We start from the raw sequence: 12,319 nt of genomic DNA on the forward strand, positions 1-12,319 counted from the left end.
CATGTAAAGTAAAGCATTCAAGGAGATTTTACCATTTAGAAATAAAATACTACTGTTCTTTTTTAAACAGCAATAAATCTTCATTGTTGAATTCTAGTGATGTGATTCATTTAGTATGATTCGGGTCACAGATTATAGAAATGCCATTTCAAAATAGCTTCAATAATACACAAATACATTATTTCAAAAATGGCAAATACAATACAGTCAGCTCTAGAATTGAATGATTCAATAACTCTTGTATGTCAGTATAGACCCAGATTCATTCTTATCTCTTCAGTGACCTCTTTGGTTTTAGTGTATCCTTAGATAATTGCTCATGTCTCAGGTTTCCAATACCAATGAAAAGCTATTCAAAGAAAAAAAAAAAAAGCACTATACGTGTTTACGGTCTAGAAGTAAATGGTGCTTCAGCAAACTTACTTTCACACATCATTGGCCAGAAATGTGTCACAAATCCCCTTCTGAATCATTTTGTGATGAACAATACAGCAGTTGGATGTATAGCTAAATGAAACTGGAAGAGTTTAAGCTTTACTTATTAACTTAATTATATATAATAAGTGATGTAATAGATGCTTATTTTTACCTAAACTGTAGCTACTCCCTTATTCTCCATTTCTAAATGGGCTCTGGAAAATATGTTGACCAAACAAAATGTAATATATATATTATATTATATTATATTATATTATATTATATTATATTATATACATATACACACAATATTTCATTGAAAGGTGCATATTAATGGTACTAACATTTTTTTTATTTATTTTTATTTTATTTTATTTTTTTTATTTTTTTAATTTTTTTTCAACATTTATTTATTTTTGGGACAGAGAGAGACAGAGCATGAACGGGCGAGGGGCAGAGAGAGAGGGAGACACAGAATCGGAAACAGGCTCCAGGCTCCGAGCCATCAGCCCAGAGCCCGACGCGGGGCTCGAACTCACAGACCCCGAGATCGTGACCTGGCTGAAGTCGGACGCTTAACCGACTGCGCCACCCAGGTGCCCCAAATGGTACTAACATTTTTATGTCCAGTTATTATAACTTGTTATTAAATTATAACTTCTATCCAACATTTCTATTTGATTTTTCTCTCTCTCTCTTTACCTCCTTCCCTCTCTCTCTCCCTCTCCCTCTCCCTTTCTCTCTCCATTTCAGATTACTTTTCCTCTCATTCTCTTTCTTGATCATAGTAGAGTTAGTTTCTATAATTTGTGTTAATGTGTTTAATATTTTATTAACATTTATTTTATAGAAGAATGTATCTTACTCATTTTAAAACTCCCGAAAATTATCAATTTGATTAAGTAAATACATTCTGAAAATTCACATGAAATAATTTAGATAAGTAAATAATTGCTAAGAAAATAATATCACTTTTCTTAATTTTATTCACTGTTTTATATTAGTAAAAGTAACATTACAAAGCAAAACCATATCTTACAAATCAGAGTAAAAGTGGTAAAAATAAAAATAACAGTAACAAAATATCTATTAGAGATTAACTGAGAGTCTCATATGTTGCTGGTAGAAATATCAACTATTACCATTATTATATTCAGCATAGAAAGCAGTGCGGCAATACCTATTAAAATTAAAACTATAAATAAATAATAAAAACTAGAAATTTAACCTTTAAGGATCTACACAACACAAATAAAATCAACGATGTTGAAAATATAGCTATTTGTTTATTGCTCAAGTTAAAAAAAAATACTAAACTGGATTGCCTGGGTGTCTCAGTCATTTAAGTATCCAACTCTTGATTTCAGCTCAGGTCATGATCTCATTGCACATGAGATTGGACCCTGCATTGGGCTCTGCACTGACAGTGCAGCCCTTGTGTAGGATTGTCTCTCTCTGTCTCTGCCCCTCTCCCACTCATGCTCTCTCAAAAATAAAGAAACTTAAAACAAACAAACAAACAAAAAAACCTAAACTATAAAACACCTGAATGCTTATTAATAGAATTAAGATTGAAAAAAATATACCTTTGTTAAATCTATGTTTAATATGTTTAAATCTATGTTTAATATGTTAAATGAAATAGAGGTATTTTTATGAGGCAATGTTAAGAAAAAAAGTATGGGGGTGTCTAGGTAGCTCAGTCAGTTAAGTGTTGGACCTAGGCGCAGGTCATGATCTCTCCTTTCACGGGTTCAAGCCCTGAGTCAACCTTTTGGCTGACAGCTTGGAGCCTAAAGCATGCTAAGGATTCTCTGTCTCCCTCTCTCTCTGCCCCTACCCCACTCACACTCTGTGTTTCTCAAAAATAAATAAACATTAAACTTAAAAAAAAATTTTAATGTTTATTTATTTTTCACAGAGAGAGAGAGACAGAGCATGAGTGGAGGAGGGGCAAAGAGAGATGGAGACACAGAATCCGAAGCAGGCTCCAGGCTCTGAGCTGTCAGCACAGAGCCCCACACGGGGCTCAAACTCACAGACAGCTAGATCATGACCTGAGCCAAAGTCGGTCGCTCAACCAACTGAGCCATCCAGGCGCCTCTAAACTTTTTTTTTTTTTAAAGAAAGAAAGAAAAAGGATGGAGAATTACATAAAGTAAGTATAACTGTATTATTTAAATAAAGATTTGTTGAAGAATATTTGTATCTACTTTTCACATTATTAGAAAACTGTGATCGTTTTACAGATATAATAGGTATTGAGTTTGATGTGTTTTTCTAGAAGCATGCATAAATTTTAAAAATTAGATACTTATGTTAAGTGTACAGTATTAGCATATGTGTTTGTAAGTATCAAAAATATTATCTTGAAGTATGCCTATGGTTGGCCAACATTTTCTATACAGAGTCAGATAGTATTTTATGCTTGCTGGCTACATATCATCTCAGTGGCAGTGGTTTTTCCTCCTTCTTCTCCCTCCCACTTCCCCTCTCTCTCCTCCCCTACTGAACCACCTCCCTCCTCCTCTTCTCCCTCTCCTTTTTTCCTTTATTTTTCCATCCTATAGAATATAAAAACAATTTTTAGCTCATATGATATACAGACCATGGTTATATTTGCCCATGGGCCACAGTTTACCAACACCTGCTGTATAAAGATTTTTTAATTTGCCCTTCTTCTCTTAAAAAATACATATTTTACTAATCTCTCTATTTTTAGTTATAAATTTTCATTAGTTTTTCTACCAATGGTAACTAATCTGTGATATGCAATGGCATTTTATTTTAAAATAATTCCTGTTAGGGTGCCTGGGTGGCTCAGTCAGTTAAGCATCCGACTCTTGATTTTGATTTAGGTCATGATCTCATGGTTTGTGAGATCAAGTCCTAAGTTGGGCTCTGTGCTAAAAGCTCTGATTCTTTTCCTTCTAAACCTCACCTGCTTTAGGGGAAAAAGGTAAATATACTATGGATTGTCACAGAGGGGAGAAACTCAAACTTTTATGATTCTGTTAAATACACTCAAGCAACCATCCTGCTTATACCTTTGGGTAGGGGAAGTGGCTTGATTCAACGGATTCATTTATATGGGTTAATAGTGGGGGGAGGAAGCTAATGTGTCCTTGTAGAATTGAAGTCCATAACTGTGATATCACTTCTGAGAGCTCATCTTACTTGCAACTTAAGAAGTAGCCTGTTATATTTTATATGTTAATATCAGTATGCAATATATGTATGTATGTAAAATTTAAACATTATAGTATACACTATTAAAATCTACAAAAATTAAAAAGTACATGGAGATCTGAAACACCTCTGGGTCATGGAATAAATCTTTTTCTCACAAAAATTTTATCCCTTTCTCCATGCCCCAATTCTCCAAGAGCCAAGCAATGAGAACTAGATTTGCCTATGACTCCAGAAGTTTAAACCACCCAGGAAGAACCACAAAATTATGAAGCTCTGAACTTTATGGGATCTTCTAAGTCTTATGGGAAGATGTTTGTATCACTCTTTGTAAAGTAAGTAAATACCTCCAGGGAAGATGTTAATAAATCTTGCCAGGGAAGATGTTAATAAATCTTGCCAAAACCCTGTCTTTCACTTCTTTAACCTTTATTTCTTTTTGAGACACAGAGAGACAGAGCACAAGCAGGGTAGGGGCAGACAGAGAAGGAGACACATAATCCAAAGCAGACTCTAGGTTCTGAGCTGTCAGCACAGAGCCCAATGTGGGGCCTCAAACCCATGAACTGGGAGATCATGACTTGAGTCAAAATCCGATGCTTAACTGACTGAGCCACCCAGGTGCCCCCTCTGTCTTTAACTCCTAACGATCATTAGTCAGTTGATCATCCTTTACCCCAACACCAGTTGTCCTTTCCCAGAAAAGGCCTAATTGTGCAGAAACATGAAAACATCTGGATCATTGAATCCAGAAAGTGGGGATCTTTGAGCCAATTCAGTGTAATGTTTTCCTTGCTTCTACATTTGAATGTAAACCAGGAATTGACATATTATATTTTTGTATTTCACCACCCCACATGGGGATTAGCCAGAGAGGATTATGTCAGCAGTGAGAGTGCTTCAGATAGAGAGCTGTTACTGGACAAACTCCTCTGCCATTTGCCACCAGTTGGTAGATCAGGATTTACCATGAGTGCCTCTATTCTCTGAAGTTCAAAACTTTTACTATATGGATGACGTGCTATTGGTTGTCAAGTCTGAAGTCTCAGTGTCAGAAGCCCTGGCTGTGATGTAATTATATCTTTGCATCAGAGGTTCATAAAAATCTCTTTGAAATTCAGAGTCCTGCTTTCCAATAAAATTGGGACTATGTGGTAGATTCACAATGCTGAATCCTTTTGATATTCAAGGGAAATATTTTGTCTTTTTGGCTATAATACCTAAAGGAAGGCCAAGCACCTTGTTGGATATTTTGGGTACTGGAGATAGTATAACTCTATAACTGATGATTTTGTCATTTTCAGCCTCTCACAAAAGAGGGCAGTCTTTACTGCTTTACTTGGAGATGTCCCTTGGAGTTTTGGACTTATGGCCTCCCTGACATGGCTAATAGATGCACTACCTTTAAAAAGCAGTGATCAGCTTGTCACTGAGCTCTTGTTGATACCTGGCCTTCACAGTCCTTTATATTCTCTGGCCTGAAATTCTCCTGTGTAGTGGGGTCAACACAAACTCAAGAACTAACAAGATAGGAAGGACCTAAATGTATTTGCTTGAAAAGTAAATGATGCACCCAAAAACATAGCCTGCTTGGCCCCAACAGCATCTGGCTTTTCATGATAAAAGGGGATCTATTATTTCACTGGGGACAATTTATCTCCCATAGCACTGCTGGAAAACAAGCTATTGGGACAATTGGACCCTCAGTTCCCTAAGGTTTTCCTAAATGCCTATGGCTTTCTCCTTGATTATTTCCCTGAGCTGAAATCCAGTATCTATGGTTTTGTTTCAGCTGTGGGTGTAGGTTATTTGGCTCAGTAAATGTATCTCTGATTCTAGGACTGTTCCCAAAAATCTACTTTTTTTGGACTGGAAAACTATAGACTATATGATTAAATACATCCTTCTCTGAAGACTAAAACGGAAGAAACAAATCATGGCTACTGATGGAATTGTGTGGGCCATTCATTAATCACTCTTGGTAAAGATTAATTCTCTGATGACACTGACTACAACCAAGTACTAAAATAGATATGCTCTGTTTCTGTGGCAGAGGTTATATCTACATGCTGTATTTATGACCACTTCCAAAAACAGACCTGTATGTCTCATGATGGTGAGAGACTACACTTCAATTGGGCATTGCCTCCTTCCACTCCTGGCAGATTGACTACATAGGCTCCACCACCTTGTGGGACTATTGGCAGTGTATCATTATCATGTGTGTGTGTGTATGCATACACACACATATCTACACAAAAAGTGAACAACCAGCAACCAGGTGCACTGCTGGAAGTTCTTCCACTAGGAGGTTTCCCTTCACCATTATCGTTCAGGAATAGGGCTGTAGTGATACAGCCGTCCACCTTTGGGTGGTGACTATGTATCTTGCTGAACCATCTGTAAACCAAGCCAGAATCTTCTCTTCCTTTGTCAACTTATCATAATGAACTCCTTATGAGGCCATAGATGTAGGTTATGAGAAAGAGGACAGCTTAGCAGAAGTGGAGACCATGGATATTGGGATATTACTTCATGAAACTTACTTGTGGCTTCATGTCCCACTCAGGTCTAATCTCATATATATAAACTTCCATTTAATCATGTAGTGCTGTTGTGTACACCCAAATTTATGCTGTGATGGGTCAAGTAATATCCAGTTCATAATGGGCAGCTTAGGTCACATGGTAACTTGGTGACTCATGGTTAGCATCTAGTTTCTACCAAGGCCCGGTAGCAGGCCAAAAGCTGTTTCTAAAATGAGATTAATTATTTACAGAGGATGGCAGAGCTTTGATTCAAAATTCCAAGGGCCTCTGTTGTGATTCTCCTATAAGGACCTGCCAAATGATGCATACAGCATCCGTATCTGCCACTGTGACTTAGAACTACTGGATCATATTATCCAGGTGGTTATAGCAGCTTTCACAACAGCCTAGACTGTTTGCACAACCTCTTCTCATTCTGTGTTACACTTAAAACTAGTAGTTCCTTGAGTCACTTGGTAAATAGACTGGAGTAATGCACCCAAATGAGAAATATGTTGCCTCTGAAATCTGAAACGGTCCACTAGAGGGGTGCCTGGGTGGCTCGGTCAGTTAAGGATCCAGCTCTTGACTTCGGCTCAGGTCATGATCTCACATTTCATGGGTTCCAGCTCCAGGTTGGCCTCTGTGTTGACAGCATGGAACCTGCTTGGGATTCTGTCTCTCCCTCTCTCTCTCCTCACCCCACCCCTGCTTGTGTGCACCCTCTCTCTCTCTTTCAAAATAAAGAAACCTAAAAAAAAATAAAATGGTCCACTAGGTATTATGCCTCTATTGATTACAGGAGGAGTCATATGCAACAACTTATCTTTCACTTTAGAAGGGTTATCTGGTCATTCCCCATAGACAGACCTGTAGTAATTTCATTGAAGTGGAAGGACCCTGAACTTTTATTGGATCCATCTCCCACACTTTTATATGTAAATATCTAATGAATAACTCTAGAATAGTTGTACCTTCTTGCTCACTAGGTCCAATTAGTTTATTGTCATCAGTGTAATGGGCCAGAATGATATCCTGTAAAAGGAAAAGGTAATCAAGATCCTTGTGAATTAAATTATGATATAGGGCTGGAGAGTTGATATACCCCTGGGTTAAACAGTGAAGGTCTACTGCTGGCCTTGCCAGTTCAGAACAAATTGTCTAGTAGTGTCTACTAAACAGAAATGGAGAAAAAAAGCATTTGCCAAATCATTAGACGTATATGATGTACCAAGAGATTGGTTAACTTGCTAAAGCAATGAAACCACATCTAGTAGAACAGCTGCAATTGGAGTCACCATCAGTGAAGCTTAAAAGAATCCACTGTCATTCTCCAGCATAGAACTATCTTCTGCACAGGGCAAATAGGAAAGTTGAATGAGGATGTGCTGGAAATCACCACTATTCCATTTCTCAAAGCCTTGATGGTGGTAATAGTAATGACTGCAATTCTTCCAGACACGTAATATTGCTTTTGTTTACCATTTTACTGGCTAGAAGCAATTCTAGTGGCTTCTACTTGGCCTATCTCACTATATTAGCACTCATACCACAGTTCAGGGAGGCAATGTAAGGACTCCAGCAGCTGCTGAGTATGTCTATTCCAATTATGCAGTTTGGAACTGGAAATATGATAGCACCCTTTATAAGACAGACATGAACTAGTAACCTCACTAATTATCTGATTTCCATAAACCTGTATTATGAATGGGGACCAACGTGACTTTTGAGTCTCCTGGAATTAACTATATCAAATGGTCTTCTGTGGAGTTATTTCTAGAGAATGTATTGTAAGCCCTGAGAAAGTGAATGGGGTAACTGCTGAAACATCAGCGACGTTCTGGTCTCAAGGCTGTCAAAGTGATAGCACTATGAGAACAGAGCCCCATGATCTCCCAAGAGCCAGTGAGGGAACAGACCCACTGTATTGATTAGCCATTCTTAAAACTGCACATCTTCCCCTACATGCTTTCACATCAACACCAGAGGAGTGTTTGGTTTAGGTCTGGAGCCTCTTTGTGTTTTCCCTCCCATGCTTTAACATTCGTTGATGTTTACACCTGGCAAACATGAACTAAAGATTATGTGCAGTTTGCTGCTGCTGCTGTTTCACTGGAAGAGGCAGCCCTGCAGTCCACTTAGTCTAAGTGTCTGAGAACTTTTTCTTTAGTGTGCAGCTACAAGTGGTGCCCAAACAGGGACCAGCAGAATCGACTGGCTCCTAGCGTACCTCGTCTGTCAAGCCCATAAAAGGGAAAAGGACGTCTACTCATTTAAGTAGGATCTACCGGCACTCGATACTCACGACGAGAGGAGAAAAATATCCCTAATCTTTCCTTTTCCAGTCAGACATGCAGAACCCTTCATCTTCTTGTCTCTTTTACTTTTGTTTTCCTGTTCTCCTATCATGGGAGTTTCACTATGTGAACAGCAGAATATACATAAGGAGCAACTCCATATGTTTTTGCACTCATCAGGATTTAAAGTCCCAGACAAACATCTAACCCAATTGCTTTCCATAATTTATCAGCAATGCCCATGGTACCCCATTGAGGGGCCCCTTAAAATGGCCAATTGGGAGTGCATAGAGCGCTACTTTAAAAAATGGCCTTGATCCAATAAAGATCTCTCATTTATACACCTGGAACATACGCCACAGTGCTACTCATGCTAAAACAAACAAACAAACAAAAAAAAAAACAAAAAAAAACAAAAAAAAACCCTGATTAAAATGGTGAACAGGAATTGAAAAAAGAAAATGAGAAAGAAAAAAAAAAGGCTGCCGCTGCTCATCTATCCGAGTTAATAGGCTTTAAGACCGGGAGATCTCTTTCTCTGTCCTCTGGGCTTTTATCCATCTCCAGCCTTCTTGGTGGCACCTCACCTCTATGCTCTTTCCATTACCTGGGTTATGAGAAATTCCCTCACATATGTTGTTTTAATATAACTAATATTTCTCACAGAGTCTCACAACTGATAGATGACATTCAGGCATAATTGGACAAAGTCAGGGTCTCTCCTGGATTGTTTAACTGGTTTGGAAACTGGGAACATTATCTTACAGATGCCATCTTGTTGGTCAATATAATCTTTAGTTTGCATTTTTCTCTTTATTTCTACCAATGTTTACGCCACCTCATGCCTGCCATGCTTCCTATAAAACAATGCCTTAAACCACTCAACCTACCCTTGGGTAGACTGACTGCCATACCACCACACAGTCCCTTATCAGCTTGAAGAAGCCAGAAAGGTCATTGTCCCTGTTCCCTAAAGGCAGTTAAGGGCCCTATTCCAGTGAGAGAAATAAATAGGGAAAGGATTTACACTAGGCAGGGAAAGATATGGGAACTTTAGGGAGGCAGGCTGCAGGTGCAAGTGGGAGGCTGAGAAAGTGGCAGTGGAAGCAGAGTTTGGGAAAAAAAGAGGATGAAATAAACATGTTCTAACCTGCCAGAGATAGGTGCCATAACAGTGCTATCTTACAGTTAGCTCTATGTTGTAAAAGAGAAGGTAAATGGTCAAAAGTTCCTTATATGCAGGTCTTCTTTGCTTTACAGGACCAGGGAAACTTATGTAAGAGTTATAAGTCAGGTGCCAACCTCCTGGCCCCTTAAGCAGCAAAAATAGGCAAGTACTTATAGACTTGCCCCCTGAGGCCTCTTCTCAGAAAAAGCCACATATTAGACCCTTATGCTCTCCTTATCCAGGATTGCCAGGGATAAAAATCTTCCCCCTGAAAGAAAGGCACATTCAATGTATCCATCAACTAAAATGCCTCATGGTACATTTGGAACCATAAAAGTTCCATTTTCCTTGAAAAATCTTAAACAAATAAAAAAGGACCTGAACAAATTTTCAGACAACCCTAATCAATATATATGGGAATGTTCCAAAACCTAACCCAGGTTGCTGAAAGAGCACAGGCCATCCCTAATGAAGGGGACTCTAACACTCTCTCGCTGCTTCTCTTAATACACTAAAATTCTGCTAAATGTAATTAAGACTGATAAAAATAAGAAAAATAACTATGTACAAAAGTAAGAGATATATAAAAAAGACATAAGGAATGGGAATGCATTTTTGTTAAAGGTAAAAGAAAGTAATTTTGTCCAAAAGTAGACTGGTTATTTGGAAAAAAATAGCTTGGGACAAAATCTAAATGCAAAGGAAAGTTATAGAAGGTTCATGAAATGAAATCTTTGAAAAACAATTTTATATATAGTTAGGACACTAAAGTTAAAATAAATAGATTTTAAAATATACTAATACAAGATGAAAATTCTACTTTTCTCTCTATTCAAAAAAGTTGTCTTGGATTGTAGATCTTCTCTTGAAAAAAAAAAATATATATATATATATACACACACACAAAGGTCTTTTCCCTTTTATCTGCCAAAGAAAGCCAAAGCTTTATGTTTTGTCTTTATCAGGTGTTTAATTACTGAGTTAAAATTTCTCAATATTAAAAGAGCTAGGTTTTACTAACAACTATGTAAACCTCCATATTTGCCTTAAAAAATTGCTTATTGCCACCGTGGTTAAATAAATAATTAAAATTTATAATAACCTATAATCCTATTTAGGATATACTTGATAACTTTCTAAGGTCTTAACAAACTTCCCAAGATTTAAATTGTAAATAAAATCTTTCTAACCAATTGGGACTTTTTATTTAAAATCTTACTTGAAAAGCCCTATCAAATAATAATAAACCTTAAGCTATATTGTTGGAGTCAATGCTATAATTGCTCAAATATACATAAAATTCCTAAAATATTAATATGTTTTGATATAAAGTCATCACTTGGTATTCTATTTGTCAAAATGTTCTATGTCACAACTAATTTTTTCTTGTCAATTACATCATAATAATTCTCATATCACATTATGAACCATGTCCCTTTTTAAGCCTTTTTTCATTTATAGGTATTTGTTATTGCTATTGCTCTTACAAAATGTGTTTCATATCCAAAAAGATTTATAAAACAAAATTTAACACAAATACATGTATTTGACATCTTTAAAATCATAAAACAAATGGGAAAAATTTCTAAAATTAAAAAACTACATTCAAACTAAACAAAAATTAGTAACATGAAACTCAACAGAAAAAAATTTTTACCAACTATCAAAGGACTCTTATTTGGGCTTCCTTTTATTTTTGTTATTCTAACCATATTTTCTCCTATGTTTCTTCACCTGATGCCAAGACTCCTTCACTGCCACAATGTCAAGCCATCATTAAACATATTTAAAACTACTCTTATTAAAACAAAAGGATGAGATGACATCCCTAGGGCAAGATTAATGAGAGCCCTATTTATATTAAATCATCTACAATTAGACAAAAATTTTCACTCTGCAATGTTCAAACATTGTCAAATGGAACAGGAACTCCCGAAACCCAAGGTACAGTATAGATTGCCCAATGAGGGGCCATTCTGAAAGGGTCCAATACAATTGTTAACCTGGGGGAGAGGTTTTGCTGCTGTGCTTTCTCCTCAAGGTCCTGTGTGGGTACCTGCTCGGTTAATAAAACCACAACATGAGCTGGCACAAGGGACTCAAGAATACAATACCAAACTTCAAACTGATGGTGGTGGCCACTCCCAGCAGGATGTAGAATCCAAAGGAAAGGAAGATTGATCACTCAGCCAACTGAGACATCTCCCTGGGGGTGATGTTAAAAAATTAACCTCACGGCTGAAGAGGTTTTAATTAACACAGGCACACCTGTGATCCCTAAAATTATGTTTCTGTCCATCATCTCTTGACTTACTGCCAACTCAAATAAGGTAGTACTCCTGCTACTGTGTCTGCATTCTTTACCTGTTGCTTCTACTCACCCACGCTCTACTTTTACTTCTAAAATTCCTATCTTATCTAATGACTCCCCTATTACAGGAGGACACTGGGTTCCCATTAACGTTGATGATTCGTCTAACTATCCATCCTATAGGATCTCTATAAATTGGACTTCTTCTCACTTAGGCATCTCTCTATGTTTCCATTATAATCCTAATACTCATAATACTAACCTAAGCCTCTGTGTCCCTCTTCACAAACAATGGCATATAAACAGCATATTTAAAACATCAGAAGATATAAAAAAGACATCCAGATGGCCAACAGGCACATGAAAAGATGCTCAACGTGGCTCCTCATCAGGGAAATACAAATCAAAA

This window comes from Herpailurus yagouaroundi, unplaced genomic scaffold, assembly GCF_014898765.1.
Source record: "Herpailurus yagouaroundi ecotype Mexico unplaced genomic scaffold, PumYag 28, whole genome shotgun sequence".
Classification (NCBI taxonomy): Eukaryota; Metazoa; Chordata; class Mammalia; order Carnivora; family Felidae; genus Herpailurus; species Herpailurus yagouaroundi.